Below are 20,312 nucleotides of genomic sequence, written 5' to 3'. Positions count from 1 at the left end.
AAGGCTATATGTGGTAAAGGAATGGAGAAAGGAGAGGTCAATATTTGTTGTCAGGGTCGGGCAAAGTTTTATGAAGGAAATGAGTCTCCACACAGACCTTAAGGAATGGAGAAGATTTGGAAAGGCAGAGTAAGGAATAAGAAATGCAAGAAAAATTAATAACACAAATCGAGGAATAGAGGTAGAACTTAGAGAGGCACCTAGAAGAAAGAAGTGTCAGGACTTGGCACACAGATATAAAATGCTTTATGACAAACCTTATATGAAGCTATTATTTATACCCTGAGTTCCTTTTACTTGTTCCTGTATTTATGCCCTACTTCAACTATCCAACTAGACTCTTACCTATCAAGGGGAAATGTTTTATAAGTCTTTGTAATTCACAAGAGACATAGAATAGAGCTGGGCACGAAAGAGATAATCATTAACCCATTGTTAATTGACTGGTTTAGGAATTCTGTGCCGATCTGAGAGAAGTTCATCTCATATTTGCAAAGATATTTAGAAGAGAAAGAGAGAAACAAAAGTTGATCACATGATAGGGAAGGTTAGGGAAATATACAAATTTGGTGATATTCCCAAAATAATTGTTGATAACAAACAAATGCAACAGGACAGAGCTTTACATAACATTAGCTTTATCTTCCTGATATCCAAACTGTTAAGGAAAAATTTTAGTGACTTGTTCTCATTTTTCCAACAAATCTTTATTGATGGCCTGTAACGCATCTTGTCCTTATGGAATTGAATGATATATTTTTCTAACTAAGCTAATTTTGGCATAATACAGGCAAACACACAAATATAATATCTATAGTCTTCATTTCTTCAATATCTCAGTTACTCTTAATAACCTTATATCAATATTTAAATATTATTTGAAATATAAAGGATATGCTTTTAAACAAAATTTAAATATTTGTATTCAAAATCCAGTCACAACAGATGTTCAGTTTTGTTGTTTGCTATCATTTGTAATAGCAAAATATTGAGAACTACCAAAATATCCATCAGTAGGAGGCTGGTTAAATAATATTATGTTACTTCCATATAATGATAGATTATGATACATCTACTTAAAAGAATCAGGTAAATCTGTACATCTATTATGAAATATCTCCAAGATATACTATTCAATGAAAAAGCAAGGTTCCAAACAGTGTGCACAGTATACTATCCTTTGTGTAAAAAATATATATGTGTGTGTGTGTGCATGCACATGTGCTGTGCATGTATATATATTTGTACAAGTGTGGAATATTTCTGAATGGATACATGTGAAACTCATAACAGTGATTTCCTTTGAGGAGAGGAACTAGGTGACTGGAGAATAGTGGTAGGTGAGGTTGGGTTAGGGCGGTACTGGCCAGCAGAGGAAGATTTAATTTTCACTGTATACCTGTTGTACATTTTGAACAACATGCATATACTGTGTATTCAAAACATGAATAAAAATTTTAAAAGTCCAGCCACCTACATTTTATTTATAAAAGAATCATTTTGGTTACTTGGCATAATTATTGTCAATTTGCCTTACACATCCAGATTATAGACACTTAGATTGCTGGAAACTGTTCTTAGTATTATTTTCAAATATGTCTTGCCTGTAAATGTATTAATTGGTAGGTGGGAAGTAACTGTAGGTAATGCATTTAATGCTCAAAGATGAATATCTTGTCTTACTTTCATCAGGATATGAATTTGGAGTCATTGTTGCCCCCCATCCTTACCTCCTGCCATGGACTATGGATATATTTACTCTGATTTTATTATTGTTAAATGTCAATTACTAAAACTTAATAATATTAATGATAATTTTAAGTGCCTTATGTTTACAGGTGGTTCATAATTTTTAAGGTGCTTTCAGATACATTAGTTCATGTGATCTACACAATGACCTTGGAAGGTAAGGAAGATAGTTACAATTATGGCCACCTTAGAGATGAAGCTAAATGAAGCTTGCATTGTCTCATTTGGTGCCCCCTTGCGACCAAAAGCCCCTATATGCAGAATGGATAGGAAGATAGATATAAGTTGTAGGCAGGAAAGAGGTAAAAATGCTCAGTACTGAATCAATGGTTTTAGCCTCTTTGACTACAAACTAATTAAGCTTAGGTTCCCAGGCCAGTGGGAGCGGCTTTGTGGCAAACAGCCAGCTGAAACACGGTTTCTGTAGAACATTCCATGCACATACATTTTTTTCCCCTAAACTCATGAATGAAAGGAGATGAACTTACACTTATCCTAATGCATCCCAGTGGGATGTATGGGCGTGGAACCTCATTAAATTCCAATATCATGTCTAGGCCTGGGAATTGCCAAGAAGTGCAAAACATTTGTGATGATAAAGCAGGAGCTGCAGCAGTTCATCTGGATCCTGACCACCAGCCCAGAGACAAATCTATCAGCGCCCAGCATAATTATAGCATTTGCAGATTAGCTAGAGCACATGCTGCCATGAGTAGGCAAGCTCATTTCATTTTTCTTCTTTTTAAAAAAATCTCATCTGAAAATCACAGTTACTGTTTGGGAAATGAAGGGGAGAACTGTCAATACTAGACCCCATGAACAACACAGTGGAGATTTACAATTTTATTAGAAAACTTATCCTGGACCCCTAGAGGGATTAACTGGGGTCTGAGCTAGTCTTTCAATTTTCTGCTCAAGCTTCATGCTTTGATTGAAAGAATGAGAGCAAAGGATGCAGTTTGGTACTAACATTTCAGTCCACAATTCCTCCCTGCATTTCCCTCTGTAGCTGCTTATGTTTAATTATCCTTAACTATAATTGCTCTACTGAGTATACCATGGTATTAGTCTTAATGTGCTAGTGAAGCTATGACTGTTACTGCCTGCTTCTTCCTAAAACTAGGTTTTATATGTTCAACACTAACTTTCCTGAGAAGAATGTCCAAATTAGCTCTTTCTTTCCTATTGCAGGCAAAGGTGTGTCTACCTATACAACCAGATCAATTGATTTGACTGAAATGATTGGTAAATTTCTATGAAGTTAGTATAAGAAATCAGTAGAATTAACTGTTTGAATAAATCAATTTATGTGACTATATTGCCTAAGTGTTACATACAATTATTACAAGTGTCATTGTCCTCTTTTGTTGATTTGTCTCTTTAATTAGACTTGCTAGCAAGCCAAGTGGAAGGGAATAGAAGGACAGCTTGATGCAAAGGACACTAAGTGTATGAACCCAGTAGAATCACAAAGTAGCTATTTAATTTCTAGGAATGAAGACATTATGAAATGTGTATGTTAAGGTCAATGAAATGGATCTCTCCAAATCCATTCAACGGATCAACACTGAAATCACATTCCAAAATCATTATTTTCACCACAACATTTAACCATACAAAATCTCCCAATGTCCCCTACATTTACAAGAGGATAAAATCTGAACCTGTCAGGTGTAAACATAAAGGCAGTCATGATATAGCCTTAAAAAAAAGCCTTCCTGTCTTCTTACCCACTCTTCTACTTTATCTGTGCTTTGTTTGGCCAAGTTACTTTCCTTATTTAGACATTGCATTAATTTCCAACTCTGCATCTTGGCTTAAACACTTTCCCTAAGCTTAGAGACAAATAATAATAGTTGCCTTAGTTATAATTTATTTAGTATCTGCTGTGTGCTAGGCCCTGTTCTAAGGCACTTTATATTACATTTTACAAATAACTTTCCCAAAGTCAAGGAGCTTGTAAAAGAGGAATCTGAAATGAGTAATGTCTGATCTCACCATGCCCACAGTGTCTAAGACCTTCCCCTTCCTTTTTGCTATCCCAAGTCCTATCTATCTTCCAAAAGTCAGTTTAAGTAAGTCCAACGTCCTCCAGAAAACCTTCCCTAATAAAAGCCCAAACAAACCTTTCCTCTCTCTGAAATCCTAAAGCATTTACTATTACTTTGAACCACTCAGTTGGTTCACAGCATACATTGCTTTGAAAACAAATTAAACTTCACCTTATATGGGTATATCTAGTCTCCCTAACTAGATTTTGAAGTTCCTAGATGACAAGAATCATGTCTCACATAACCCAATAATCAAGGTAGTGTCTGACACTGTGGAACAAATAAACACAATTTTCAAATTATTTTCCCATTGTATTGTTTCTCTAAAAATGGGTGCTTCCAATAGGGTTCTTAGGTTACAAGGAACAGAAAGACAGTCTTGCTAATTTAAGCAAAAAGGGAATTTATCAGAAGGATGTCTCAAGGATGGACAGGATGTCTGGGGAACTAAGTTTAGATACAGGAAAGAAACCAGGCTAGGTCTAGATGTACAGGCAAAAGGGACTGCACAACAATTTCATCTTGATCCCATCATAGGACTGAATTCACTCCAACTGGTTTGTGTGTGTGTGTGTGTGTGTGTATGTGTGTTTAATTTGTTTTGTCTTATTGTGTTGTATCTTGTTTTCTGTCCTTGTGTCACTTTGATCAAGATTCAAAATTCCAGGAAAGAGAGGCTGAATGGATAAATTTTTAACTCCAGCCCTAGCCAAGACTGCATGCACACACCAAGGAAAACAAGAATCTCCCTAAAGCAGGATTTCACAACCTCAGCAATATTAATTTTCAGTGCCAGATAATTCTCTCTTGTAGGTGGCTGTCTTGTGCATTGCAGGATGTTTAACAGCATCCCTGGCCTCTACCCACTAAATGCTAGTAGCACCTTCCCCCAGTTGTAAAACCCAAAAATATCTCCAGATATTGGCAAATGCCCCTGGGGAGCAAAATCACCCCAGGTTGAGAACCACTGTCCTGCAGGAAACTTAGGTTCTCTGATGTTCTGAGGGAACCAAAGATCTTCAGAAAGAAGACTTGGGAATAGTCTTCACATGGGAAAAGGAAATGGAGGTCCTTACTAAGCAAATTAGATCTAGGGAGAGTCAGGGATCTTGTTAATATCCTTAAAGGTTTCCTGTAATCATGAAGGGAGATTATCCAAGTCTGGCCAAAGTAGTCGACTAGTTTCAAGATTTCATAAATTGAACACAGAATGAATCCAGAAATTGCTGAGTTCTGGAAACATCATAAGCATTATTATTTCTTGGAAAGGAATATCTCTTTCTGAATTAACATTAGAGACTTCCTAATTCTGAATTATGAGGCACATATGTTACTGGCTACTTAGTGAATATAAAGTCCCATATACTGTGAATATTTCATTTCTAGGATTACTAAGCTGAGAATCCCCTAATTTAGGTGATCATTCAGGAAAAAATATACAATAAATATGATTATTTAATATTATCTTTAATCCTCCAAACTTATAAACCCAAACAGGATCAGTCTTAGATATAATGTGTCTCCTTTGCCCTAAGCTTCCTCGTTTTGTGTACCTTACTTCAGAGGAGTTTCGTCTCCAGCCTGCTTTTAGACACCCAGTGTTGTGTCTCTCTAATCAAAACTCACTGCAAAGAAATATCTGCAATTTAAACCTTAGAATGAACTTAAGGTATCTGAATCTCCTCTCCTAAGGCTAGTTGCTTTTGAAGGATTGTCTGGAAATGTGGAAGGGCAGGCTTTATTCCTTAGTAGGGGGTTAAACAGCAGGCATATAATTGGCCCCAGGACCCTTCTCTTTACTCCTGTCTTCACATTGGTGTTGGTCAACAGACAGGGTGGGCTTCAGCAGAAGTTAATGAAGACAGATACAGTTATTTTCCTCAAGATTCCAACCAGCATTATTATGAGTGATTTCTCCACTTCTTAACATATCTTAGGAAAGAGAGCCCAGCATAGTTTAAATTTAAAAATACATCAATGTTCATTAAAAGTCAAGTCTTGTTTTCACTTCAGCCTGTTACTACCTCCATCAACTAAGCACTATAGCAATTAATTTTTTATAAATATTTTCTCCACCAAAATTCTAATATATCTACCGCATTTAAAACAGGAGGGGTTCTTATTAGTTATCCATTTTATACATATTATTGTGTATATGTCAATCCCAATCCCAACTAATAAGAACCTGCTGTATAAAAAAAAAAAACAATAAAATAAAATTCAAATAAATAAATAAATAAAACAGGAGGAGGCAGACTGACATATATTATTTGTCTATTAATTCCATCCAAAAAGAATATGGATTCTCTAGGTGTTCCAACTATCGTAGAAAGGCTGAGATGGGGTCGGAAAATAAAATCAAGCCAGTGATTCCAAGAGTCATTTGGAGATTTGTTTTAAACCACTGGTGGCTAAACCTTTGGATATTTAGATACGTGTCTCCCACACCTCCCTACTACTGACTAAGAATAATTTCCTTTAGTAAGTCACTCCTATTGATGGTGTTGGCTCATGTTCCTCATGCGTGTATTTGAAAGATAAAATTATTGAGAAACATGGAGTCAAACAGACAGGAGGTAATATTCATAGGATTAAATTGCTTTTTAATACAAATACATTCTATTTGAATTAAAATACTCCTACCATAATTTAAAGCCATTCCAAGTATTTGTCTTTATTTAAAACATAAAGTCAGGTATTTTCTTTGAATCAATAGGTGATCCTTTAACAGGCAGATGCTAAGCTGCCAGGGAAGTGCTGGGCAACCTACCAGGCCATTGCCCCTGCACAGCTCAGGATCTTGCTAGCAACTGCTCTGGGCATCTGGCTCAAAGACTCTGTGCTGCCTTGCAATTCAATGGATGTGCCTTGAGGGTCCTGAATGGTCAGGGGTGCTGTGAAGTTGCCCTGAGGTGCCCTTTCCTCTAGATTCCATATTTATTTCCACTAATATTTGAGTTTTGAGCAATGCATGAGCTTTGGGAAAGCTTGAGCATAAAGGCAGGGCAATTTCTTCTTGATGCCATTTGACACAGGGCCGTTCTCTGGAGAGAACAATGTTTATTCAGCACAAATCCGCCCAGACATAAAACAACTTCTTCAAACTTGAAAAGAAAACAACCTTGGGGGAAATGGAAACTTAAACAGAGGTTGTGATGGTAGTTTTTTTTTTTTTTTTCTCTCTTCACAGAACATGCTTTTTCTTCACTTTTGCCTTTTCCCCCTCAAGAAAGATTTTTGCCTTCTCTCTATAAAACGGTACTCTCTGGGCACTTAAATGTTGATGTCTAACACATTCTAAATGTGGTTACTATCAAATAAGTTACCTGAGATAGTGTACTTCTGAGTTCCACACAGAACTTGGGATATAGTTAACACTAAAACAATGAGAGGTTACACATAGAAGATAGATCAGTTTTAATTTTTTTCAGGTTTATTGAAATATAATTGACATATAACATTGTGTAAGTTTACGGTATACAATCTGTTGATTTGACACACATATATTGCAATACAATTACCGCCATATAGCTAACTAATACCTCCATCAGGTCACATAATTATAATTTCTTTTTTGTGGTGAGAACATTTAAGGTCTACTCTCTTAGCAGCTTTCAAGTATATACAACAGTAATGTTCATTATAATCACCATGCTGTGTATTAGATCCCTAGAACTTATTCATCTTCTAACAAGAAGTTTGTACTCTTTGACCAACATTGCCTTATTTTTCCCACCTTCCAGCCCCTGGTAACCACCATACCAGTCTCTGTTTCTATGAGTTCAGCTTTTTTAGATTCCATGTATAAGTGATGTCATGCAGTATTTTTCTTGTCTGAATTATTTCACTTAGCACAGTGCCCTCCAGGTCCATCTATGGTGGCACAAATGGCAAGATTTCCTTCTTTCTCACAGCTAAATAGTATTCCATTGTGTATCTTTATAAGATAGATCAATTTTCAACTTGCATCAAGATCCTCATTGGCTTCTGTTGTTACTGATCTGTCAGATTCTAGAACTTTGGCCCCGATAGTTATGCTTAAGAATATAATAAGATACTCTGGGATGGATAATTTTAGAGCTAGACAGGCTCATATTTGTCTAATTCATCTGGCTATTTTGAAAGATGAAGAAACTGAAAGCTAGAAAATGAAAGGATTTTCTGAACATCATATCGCAAATTAGTGATAAAACAGAAGACTAAAACCCATGTATCCTGAATTAAAGATCAATATCCTTGCCGCTGAACCATGGCTAACATTGACTAAGCATGCATTCCATGCCAAGCTCTTTTACATTCATTCCATCATTAAATCCTCACGACAATACATGAGGTAGGTCCTAACATTATCAACATTTGACAGATGAGACAATTGAGGCTCAGTGAGATTAAGTGACTTGCCTAAAGTCACATTGCTGATAAATACATTATGGGTCCAGGAATCAACCTAAGTCTATTTGGCTCTTGAGTTTGAGCTCATAGACACTACTCTATACTGTTACCCCTTTTCCTTGTTTTTTGATTTAAGACTCTGTTTCTTTTATTCAAAGCATATCTTGTTTCCATATAAGCATCTCAGAAAATACTTATATAATTAGTGGAATTTGGGGATGAATTGACTGAATACCTTTTACTGTATCTATACAATTCTACGAGTCAAAGAGTGGGATGAAAATTCAATTTGGATTATTTGGTGTCATTCATTCTTTCAATCAGTTAACAAATGTTTATAGTTCTATTATAGAAAGTTACTGTACTAAATAGTGTATGTGTCTGTGCTGGAGTTGGGGATGTAAAGCACAAATTTGAACAATATGTGGAGTCATATAAAAAGGGTTAATCTAGTATGAGAGATAGGCATGTACAAATGGCTGACAAAAAGAGGAAATTGTCTATTTTAGTTTTTCTTGCTATTATAACAAGTTACCACAAACTTAGTGGTTTAAAACAACACATTTATTATTATCTTATAGTTTAAGACGTCAGAATTCTGACGTGGCTCTTACTGGACTAAAATCAAGGTGCTGGCAAAGCTGTGTCCTTTTCTGAGGCCTTAGGGGACAATTTATTTCCTTTCCTTTTCCAGCTTATAGAGGCTGCCCACATTCCTTGGTGCTTGGTCTTCTTCCATCTACAAAGCCAGCAATTGTATCAATAGGTTGAGTCCTTCCCACATTACATCATACCAACCTTCTCTTCTGCCTCCCTCTTCTACTTTTAACAACGCTTGTGATTATATTGGGCTCATTTTGATAATTAAGATTAATTTCCCCATTTTATAGTCACATGATTAGCAATCGTAAATCCATTTGCAACGTTAATTTGCCCTTGCTATATAACCTAACAGATTCCTAAGAGATTAAGATGTGGACATCTTTGGGGGGCCATTATTCTGCCTACTAAAATGCCACAACAGGTAATCAAATAAAATACAAATGGAATTTATAGAAGGATATGACGTCTTGGCTGTCATATGGAACAACAACATACATTATTGCATGCACCGTATTTTAATGAAATAAACTTTTATTTAGTGGTCTCATTTCAGCCAAATCAGTTTGTGAACAGGGACACAGTCTTTGTTTTCAAACAGAAGTCCATCCAGACAATTAATTATTTGAATAGATTGGGCTGGTATTGATACTTCTGTTTTCAGCTTAATGATTTATTTATTTACAAGTACTGAACTGATTAGGCATCCATAGCCTATCAATATAATGTTTTGTAATGCAAAAGAATAAGAAAAAGCAGAATATCACTTAAGCAATTTTAACCATTTGGATGTGCTTATAGTCCCTAATGAAGACTACAACTGTAGACATTAAATAAGGAATTGCTTTAGAATCAAAATTTCATGCCAAGAATAATTTTCTAATTCACAGAATAATCTTTTCGTGGACATTAAACATGATGTGATATTTAGAACTCAGGAATAAATTGTCCTCCTAAGGGGAGAACTTTTCTAACATAAAGACTGACTTTGGGGTCTGAAGTTGAAAAAAAACAGCTGGTATCAATCACAGGGCATTATCCCTTCATGTTAGCTTTGCATTTCCAGAAAATTTTTCATGATCATGATTAACCCATTTGTTTGCATGAAAGCAAGTCAAATGCATGGTCATCAAAAACACTATAAATTGCAGGGTATTATTTTGACTTTGCAGATGAGGAAACTGAGGTTCAGAAAACTTAATTTACTCACCTAAGGATACCCTGCTACTAAGGGACAGAACCAGGATTTAAAATCCAATTCCCTGACTCCTATTCTGTAGTCTCCTAGTTTCATTTAATCCTCACAACATTCCTATGAGGTGAGTACTACTATAATTCCTGTTTTATTGTTGAGGAAATTAAGGTTCAGAGAGGTTGGGTAACATAACCAGCTAGCAAAAGTGGCAGAAATGTTACCCAAATCTACAACTATCTGACATTAAAGCTGGGATCTTTCCCCCTAAAACTCTCTAGGATGAATATGTCATAGTATTTCAAATCAACTCGATCCTACTACAAATATATCTGAAAATAAAATCATTTTGCTTTCCATTTTCATCACTGAAGTCAGAACCTGGCCCTTCGAAATCTTGTTTGATTTCCCACATGATGGCAGCACTCTGGGAGTTTTCCAAGCTTGTTCCCTGTCTTCGTAAACACTGATGAGCACTAATTTAATTAATCAAATATGAGTTGACGTATGATGTTGAAATTGATTTTCAAATGAAGCCAATTATGATTGTTCTCAGTTCCAAGGAGAAAATATAAGCTGGGTGATTTCAAGACACAATTATTGAATGCAGAAGAATTGAAGACAAGAGAAGAAAAAACCGAATTTACAAAGCACTTTCCCTTTTCAATTATTATCTCATTAAATCCAACTGAGAGGCTAGTAGGGCAAGGATTGCTGTCTCCAGAAACTGAGATATGAAATCTCAGAAATTTTTCAAAGTAGGATCCAAGTCTCCCAAAACTGAATGCCTTGATATTTTTAATCAACCTCATAAACTTCCCCTCTAACTCTAGAACTTTAACGATAGACCCATATTTTCTGATAGGATAAGCACTTCCTCAGCTGTCATTATCATTCATCTCCTGATATAATTTTGTCAAGAGATTGGACTCAATGCTCAGAAGGAGAATCTGCATCTCTGAATAAGAAGCCTTTCATTACCATAAGGCAGGCTAATGCTATGACAGGATAGTCACTCCCTGGCACTCCACATTACAGTCTTCTTCATACTGGTTGAAATGAAGCAGCTTCCAAGTGTGGTTTAATCCACCTGAGGGTCTGCATGTACCCCCTCCCCACCCCATCATCCACTGATCTGGAGTAATGCTTCGCTGTGGAACATTCCAGTACAAATGAAACCCAGGTGCTCAAGGCTGCTCTGGCCTTATGCCGTATTGATCTGGTGTCACTGGATATTTCTACAGCAAACACACACTTTCTCTAATAGTGTCTTTAGTCAAGAAGTGGTCAGGTCATTTGTGAGAGAACAAAAGGCTTTTCAAGGAACTTTCTTCTGTAGGGGTGTTTACCTGGGGTTATCAACCCGTTACAACACTGCAGACCGATCTTGCTGTACTAGGTGACTCAGTATCTACTGCTCTGCTTTTAGCCTGCTAAGTTACTGACATGTCTAACCAAAACCCAGGTCTTCAGGATCTTTGTCTGAATGCTTCAGCCTGAGCCTGACAGCTGGAGCTCACTAGCATATAGCCATTTAGTCTCAGAGATCCTTAAAGAAGAAAAAAGCGCTGTCCATTTCTTGAAGAGAGAATTTTAGTTCCTGGGACAGCAAAAGCTCCTCATCCTTGCCTGTCTTATGTGTATCCAGACCTTGGAAATGTCTGTGATGTTCATCAGCACTGGGCTGATCTCACTCTAATTCAGAGCAGATGGCTGCTTATATGTTATGATTTTAAAAGGAAAGCCTCTTCCAACTTTCAGAAACAACTGCCACCCACTATCTAGGTCATAAACCCTATAATATTGCTGTTGAAAGCACAGACTCTGGGTTAAGAATACCTGAGTTTGAATCTGGATCTGCCACCTACTGTGTGACCTTGATCATGTTTCTTAATTCCTCCAGGATTCCATTTCCTTAATGCATAACTGTGGATGGTAATTGTACCCACTCTTTAGGACTGTTATGAGGATTAAATGAAATGATGCTTCTGAAGTGCAAAGTAGAGAACTGGCTCATAGTTAGTTCTCAATCAATGGTAGCAATTATTATTAATTTGCCAATTAAAGAAAACACTGAGCTGTATCTACTTCTAGGGAGAGAACCCAATGTAATGTATGACTGAGAATAGGTATGGCAATGAGAGAAAGGTTGAAAGGACAAGGGTAGGGTACTGAAGAGAAGAAGTGGGAGTAGGGTAGAGACAGAGCAACCGGATCACCAAAGCAATTTGCACTCATTTTAACAATCCCATTTTCCAGTACCTTGAGCAGTCACAGTACTTGTGTATAGAGATCCAGATCTAAAACTCACATGGCCAGCTTCTGCCTTGGTAAGGGGATTGGATTTTTCTTTACAAGCTTAAAAAATATCTATAATATTGTGTAGGAAATAGATGAGCTGGCAGGTGTGTTTCAATAATATCTATGTGGATAATACACTGAACCTAAGTCAGTGATTTTACTGACTCCTCCTACCGCTGCAAAATGAAAAGGAAATTGAGCTGGTTAGTTGGAGTTTCAGGCTGATGTCCATTTTGCTGCAAAACAGGTAGGCAAATTATTGGCACAATAATATAAGCCACTTCATCAGCTTAATGAAATGTCTTCCACAGAATGGATAGACTAAAAGCAGCTCACTCTCCATGAGGTATATTGTTTAAGCCCTGGCCTGAAATTTCAGAGAACTGAGTTCTAATCCAGACTGCTAATAATATACTGTGTGATCTTGGACAATTCAGAAAACTTTTCAGTTGCTTAGTTTCCCCATCTTCAAAATGGGGATGATAATCACCCTGTATAGTTTGTACGGTTAATATAAGGACCAAATGAAATAAAAAATATAAAAGCCCTATGCAGTTTTAAAAAAGAACTCTAAAAATATAAGCTATAAAGTGGGAAATGTCCTCCTAAAGTAACAACTTCCAACAATGTATCCCAGAGATATAGCTGTCTTCTGCCATTCCTAGAAGTATCCAAGGAGGAAATCTACAGGACCAGTTTGGTTGCTTGTTCAGTGTTTTAAAAGATTTTGTCACCATACCATTCTACTTTATGTCTAGTATAAATTTATCTAACTGCAATGAACGGCTACATTTACTAAAGAAAAGGGAGAAGAATCATCAACTATATTTCTGGAAAATAATATATAACACTCATATGGCACTTACTATAAGTCAGGTACTATTCTAAGGACTTAGATATTAATTCATTTAAAGCTTACAATAACTCTATGATTGAGGTACATACTGTTATTATCTCTATTTTATAGATAAAATACTGAGGCATCAAAAAATTAGGTGACCTGCCCGAGGTAACATATCTAGTAAGAAACAGAACTGAGGTTTGAATTTAGGCAGTCTGGCTGCAGAGTTCTTGCTAAGTACAAGCTTAATACAATCCCAATCAATTTGTCACTTCGACAAGCATTTAGTCCTACAAAATCATAATTAGAAATATACTAGTCCTCCTAACACATAAATTCCTTCTAAAGAGTCCCCAACATTTAGTCTTGGCTTGATAACTTTTCTGCAATAGGCTCACTACCTCACAAGGTTGATCATTTCAATTTTAAATAACTCTATTAAAAATTTATTCTTTACATTCATCTAAAATTTGTCTCTTTGTATGTTTTATCTGCTGGTCCTATTTCTGCTCTTTGGAATAACACAGAATAAACCAACACACCTTTTATATACCAATGCCTAAAATATTTGCAGACAGATCTCTTGATTTCTTTCACCTCCCTACCTTTCTGAAAATCTTACCCTTTCCAGGCTAAACACTCTCAGTTCCTTCAATTGTCCATTGTGTTTTAGGTGACATGTATTCCGAAACCCTTTACCATCCTAGACATCCTTTTTTGGGCAAAATGTAGTCTGTCAATAGGTCTCTTAAATAAGGCAAAATAAACTGAACACATGATTTCAGATGTCATCTAAAGTGCAATGGAACCAATACTTCTATTGTTCTGGACCCTGCCTTCCTGCGATGCAGACTAAGACTAAATTAGCATTTTTGGCAACCTAGTCATACTGCTTGTGTTCTTAGCCAAATAAAAACCCGAGACTGTACTTTTGCAGTTGGATTTTTGGACCTGAATGAAAAACTTTACATTTTTTTGATTAAATGTCATCTGGTTAGTTTCAACCCATCATTCCAAACTACTGAGATCTTTTTGAATAAGAATTATGTTCTCCAAAGAATTAACTGTCCCTCCCAACTTCCTCTCATCTGCAAATGTGATAAGTATAATTTATATGTCATCTAAGTCACTGATAAAAAATGCAGAACTGGACAGCACCCTGAGAGAGGGCTCTCTGGTGGTCAACAACATTGATTCACTAATCAACACTTCTGAAGTATAGTGCCTGCTGCATGCCCAATGTTCCCCACTGTGCCACATTTCTCTGGCTCTGTCTCATGCTCTGAGCCATTCTTCTCCAAATTGGACAAGCTAAGTATTTTGTGGAGGCCAGTGCAAAAGTTAAGAATTTTAAGACAGTAACACTAGATCATTAAACCAAGTGTGGGGCCCTTCTAAGCATGGGACCCTGTATGACTACACAGGTCCTGTGTAGCTACCTGCCCATGCAGCTAGCCCTATCCCCAAACATTCCTGTGACAGAGACTGCTAGCTGTTCTGCAAAATCTGTTTTCTTTTCTTTCTGAGCAGATACCTAGACTATATGTGCCAGCCTCCACTGCAGTTAGGTGTGACTATGAGTCTGAGTTCTAGCCAATACAATGTGAATGGAAGTGACATATATCAATTCCAGACCTGGCTCATAAAAATTTCACACATGAGTTTTTTCATGCCATTTTCTTTTTCATCAGCTTGATACAGATGAAAATGGAGACCTTGGAAGCCACATGCTAGAGGTGGTAAAATTTCAAGAATGAAGGAACCGAAGTACTTGAATTAAGAATACTTTTTTTAAAAGAGTCATGTACCACGATGTTCACTGCAGCTCTATTTACAATAGCCAGGACATGGAAGCAACCTAAGTGCCCATCGACAGATGAATGGATAAAGAAGATGTGGCACATATATACAATGGACTATTACTCAGCCATAAAAAGAAATGAAATTGAGTTATTTGTAGTGAGGTGGATGGACCTAGAGTCTGTCATATAGAGTGAAGTAAGTCAGAAAGAGAAAAACAAATACCATATTCTAACACATATATATGGAATCTAAAAAAAAAAAAAAAAAAGAAAGGTCATGAAGAACCTAGGGGCAAGATGGGAATAAAGATGCAGACCTACTAGAAAATGGACTTGAGGACATGGGGAGGGGGAAGTGTAAGCTGGGACAAAGTGAGAGAGTGGTAGTGCATATATGGACATATATACACTACCAAATGTAAAATAGATTGCTAGTGGTAAGCAGTCGCATAGCACAGGGAGATCAACTCAGTGTTCTGTGACCAGCTAGAGGCGTGGGATAGGGAGGGTGGGAGGGAGGGAGACGCAAGAGTGAAGAGATATGGGGATATATGTATATGTATAACTGATTCACTTTGTTATAAAGCAGAAACTAACACACCATTGTAAAGCAATTATACTCCAATAAAAACGTTGAAAAAAATAAAGAACTAAAGGAGAAAAAAAAGAATACTTTTTTTTAGAACTTTATGTGAAAAAAATTAATTTATATTAGGGTTGAATCATTATACGTCTTTGGGTTTGTTTCTTAAGCTGCTAATGTCACTCTAGAAAATACATTGCTTGAATATCAGGATTACGTAGAAGGCTAGTTAAAATTCACCTGAGTCCCCCAACTAGAGAATACAATCCAGTGGGTCTGAGGTGGGGACTAGAAATCTGTGTTCTTAACCAACTCCTCACAGCTCATTCTGATGATAAGACAAGTTTGGAGACCCATTGTCTAGGCTTTTCCTTCCATTTTCCTTATCACAATACCCCCATCCTATGTTTGATTTTCTCCTGGTTCTTATTTCCCAGGTGATATTTACCTCATTTATTTAATTAATCTGCTTCATGGAATACAGTTTTGATGTCTGGCACTCCAACAGCCATCTTGTAATTTGGGGATGGAAGTTATATGCAAAAAATGGAGGAGCAGAAAGATAGTAAAAGCCTAGATCCCTGAAGACTTCTTGAAACTTCCATACCAACTCTGGACTGTCTAACTCCTGATTCTTTTTGCTTTGAGAGAATGAATGCTTATGTGTTTGAAAAACTATTCAGTAGAGTTTTCTGTTATGTAGTTTTCTATTCTATGTAGTAGAAGCTAATCCTAACCCACAGGGAATTATGTTAGAATATGCTGTTCTTTCAGGGCCCATGATATACATTTCCTTATGCTGATGGTTGCTATTTATCTTCATATAAAACCAGGCCTTCTCTGAGTAACTTGTCCAAGCAATTGAGTAGTATGGTGGAAGCAATGGAAGTCAGTACTTCATTTCACTAGGATCTTAAATCAGATTGTATTTCTCTTTAGTCATCAAGAAATGCCTCTTACAAGGCTAGAGATATCACTGTCAAAGTCTTAAAAATCTCAGAGACAGTATCCTGTGTTTGATATTTTTCAATGAATTAATATTTACCTTATACCAGCTTGCTATGGTCTGAATGTATGTGTCCCCTCAAAATTCATATGTTGAAACCTAATGCCCAAAGTGATAATATTCAGAGGTGAGGCATTTTGGAGGTAGGTCATATGAATGGGATTAATGCCCTTATAAAAGAGACCCCACAGAGATCCCTTGCCTCTTCTGCCATGTGGCGTTACATTGAGAAAACCACTGTCAATGAGGAATCAGGCTCTCATCAGACCAAATCTACCGATGACTTGACCTGGAACTTCCCAGCCTGCAGAACTGTAAGAAATAAATTTCCGTTGTTTATAAGCCACCCAGTCTATATGGTATTTTTGTTATAGCAGCCCAAATAGACTAAGACAGAGCTCATGCTCTTCCTAATCTGATGAAAAGAAATAAGTGTGCTTTTGAGAAGCAAGATGATTGAGGCACCCCTTTTTGTTCAAGATGATTTTGAAAAGCATGGTTGCGGATAGTTCTTTCTTTCATTCTTCTTTCATCTATTAAAAAGTAGAGACGGAGTGACAGATGCACAGGATCTGATCATCCATCTTAAAGGGACAGTTGGAGTTTTTGCATACAAATGAAAGCTATCATTCTTGTCACCTTTAAGCTGGAGTTCTAAACACGATGTCTGCAGCCAATTAATGTTCCATGACCAATCAGAGCACTCATGCAGACCGTTCTCCCATCCCAAAACATAATCCCAATGCCCAAAATTATTAGTTACAGAAGATAGAGAAGTCTTAACTTGTGATTTCCAATCAACTTGACTCAATATATTATTCATTTATGCTAAAAGCATGTATTTTCCAAAAATATTTTGACTATGTCTTGACAATGAAAAGCTGCTGAATAAAAGGCCTAAATTATTTGAGATTAGGTGTTCTGTAATGTAATGTTACAAAGAAGTCCAGCCCCACAATGGTCAGCTTCCTAAGGATCATAGTCATGACGAGATACATGCAGAATTCTGATTTCTGATTCAGGAGACAAAATCGTCACTTGGCTGTGAGAATTGGACCATCAATTCTGTCTTTCAGTGATGCTACCTCTATCCCTCGCAAATCCTTGGAATATGCCAATTTGGATGGTCTAAGAAGATATATGTGTGACATCAATAATGTCAGGGATAAAGTATGCCCACTGAGTATGCTCAAGGGATCTTGTGCCCTTAAAAGAGAGAAAAGCTAGAGAACAAAGATAACAGGCTTACTGACAGCTAACAAGCAGCCACAAGCAGCTTTAAAGCTGGACTGAGTCAGAAGTAGTATTTGCTTAAAAGCCCATTGTCCTTGAACAAAGAGAGAAAGCCCCTTGCACAGAAGAGGCAGGTCAATTTTCCCACTCTGAAATGTTGACAGCACTTTCCTTGCTGGGTTAGCAATCTACTAAGTGGGAGAGTGGTTGATTTCCTTACTCCTCAGTTCTGCAAATATATCTATGGGTGGTCCCTTCTGGCTAGCCAGAGTCAGGTTAAAATTCAACAGTAAGTGAAGCATTACTCATTAGGATGGATTGATTGGTTGCCTACAAATGCAGGGTCCATCTCTATAAAAAGCTGAATTTTGAGAAGAATATTAACATCCTTGTACATTTATGTTAACACCTTTAACGTAAAAGCAAGTCTGTCTTTAAGTAATAACAGAGGAAAATAAATCAACAATAGTTTACAATGAATAATCTATGTTTAAAATAAAAACCAGCTCTCAAGTTCCATAATTATTCATTTCCATGACTTAATAGTACAAAATGAGAATGTGTTTTCCCATTCAAAGAAATTCTTGATACCAAGTCCACTTTACTTTCTTAGGAAAAAAGCCGTCTATAGAATCAGTTTGAAAGAGGGAAAACATGGATATCTCTCAGGATTGAAGCTTAAAAAGAAGTGAATGCTATGTTTTCTTCTTTCTAGATGGTATGGGAACTAAGGCAATACAACAGTGGTGAAAGGCTTATTAACTAAACATGAATTCCAATCCCAGCTCCACTACTTATTAGCAATATAAAAATTATGTAAACACTCTATGCCTCAGTTTCCTCACAAGTAAACGAGAATATTAGAATTTTTATTATATAGGGTTATTATAAGGATTAAATGAGATAATGTAAGCACTTATTAAATTAGAGCTGATGTGATTTTGATCATTACCATAGTCTTATTCTCTTGGCCCAATTTATAATCTTTACAAAATTCAAACAGGAATGTCCAAACATTGGTGCTGTATCTCAATGTCATTTCTTAAAGATATCTGTGTCAGAAGGGATTTACTGAGTATCTGTTATGTGCCTGGCATTGTGCTAGATACTGTAAAGAAGAAGGAAGATTTTACAGCTACTGCCTTCAAGGAATGTACAGTCAAAGTTGGAGTATACAGTCTAGTTTTGACAGAGTCTCTGGCAGATGCTAGAAATGCTTAATCTATAATGAGTAGTATACGCCCAGGACTAGGATATAAAACTAGCCTAGACTGCTTAAATGGGAGAACAGATACTAAGATCATGTTGAAAAGTGATTTATTCACAGATTTTAGATAAACCTGAAACTTTAGTTAAGGCAAAATTTCTCAGCACAACCATTAATCTGTACATTTAAGAGACAAAATAAAATTTAAGACTTAAATCCTAGAAGGAGCATTCTTTGACTCATTAGTCTCTCTCTTGACTGCTTACTTTGTGTTTTATTTGAGCACATGCACACATAAGAGAGAGAAAGAGAAGGAGAAATTAAGCTCAATCCCCTATTTTTATATAAACAGGAACCCAAAGTGGTAAAATGATCTTGCCTAAAGTCAAATACTTGTTTATTAGCAAAACCAGAATTAGAACCCTGAGCTAGAACTACCTAGCACCTCTCTAGGCTCTGGGAGGATTATCAAACCAATGATTCAGTTCCTTCAAAGGAAGCCAAGCAGGATCCACATCTTCAGCATCCTTTGCCTCCACCTACTCAACTACCCCTTACTGTCTATTGGTTGGAGAGCACACTGAGTGCTCAACAGATGCTTATCTAGTCAAGGGAAAGTAATGTGGCTTGATTCAACAGTTGTGGAAAAAAATCTGTGGACTTGACTATTCCATAGAGGGTAAATGTATTGTTGCTCAAGAAAAAGATAGTGATACTTTCTGCTATCCCTAACATGTCAAATTAACAAGATTCTTATCTGTTGTTATACCAAATAATCACATTTCACAGACTAAACCATTCACCTAAATGGATTACCCAGTGTTTTCAAGATAGTGGTTTCATGAGACAGAAAATGGAACCTTTCTAACACCTACCAGAAGGAAGAGAAAATGGGGGTCAGGCTGCAGATGGCAGATCAGGAGAGTGTTCTAGGTGTGAGCAGTGTGAACTGACTGAATTGGGCAAAAGGCCTCATGTGTTGTGGCAGGAGTATTTAACCTCTTAATTTTGATGCAGGGCTGAAAAATTATTTTGGAAAGAGGAGTAGGAAGAAAATGAGGGAAAGCATTGATGCTAAAACAACTGGGCTGCTTCTCTCAGAGGCCCTGGTTTGATGACTTGCCAGGTAGAAAGAGAATTCATAGATTTGTCTCTGAGAAAAATCATTCTGACCTTAATTTGTTCACTAGTATTTTAACAAACTCTTCCTTAAAACTTCTAAACTGATAATAGCTAAGTGCAAGTAGACAATTTTTTTTCTCTCTTCACACAATGGCAAAGTGCAATTAAAACCAACTGCTATTTCAAGGGCCTTCTTTAATAAATAAGCCCAGAATACAATTTTGTTTGTGTAT

At 36.7% G+C, this 20,312-nt stretch overlaps 1 protein-coding gene across 1 annotated transcript in view; it reads right to left on the bottom strand.

The window, feature by feature from the left end:
• The window catches only part of IL1RAPL2 (interleukin 1 receptor accessory protein like 2), a 549,721-nt gene that overhangs the window by 300,679 nt on the left and 228,730 nt on the right, over nt 1-20,312 (bottom strand).

Source organism: Balaenoptera acutorostrata, chromosome X, assembly GCF_949987535.1.
Source record: "Balaenoptera acutorostrata chromosome X, mBalAcu1.1, whole genome shotgun sequence".
NCBI lineage: Eukaryota > Metazoa > Chordata > Mammalia > Artiodactyla > Balaenopteridae > Balaenoptera > Balaenoptera acutorostrata.
Note: the sequence above shows the minus strand (reverse complement) of the source record. Positions and strands in the feature narration are given on the sequence as shown.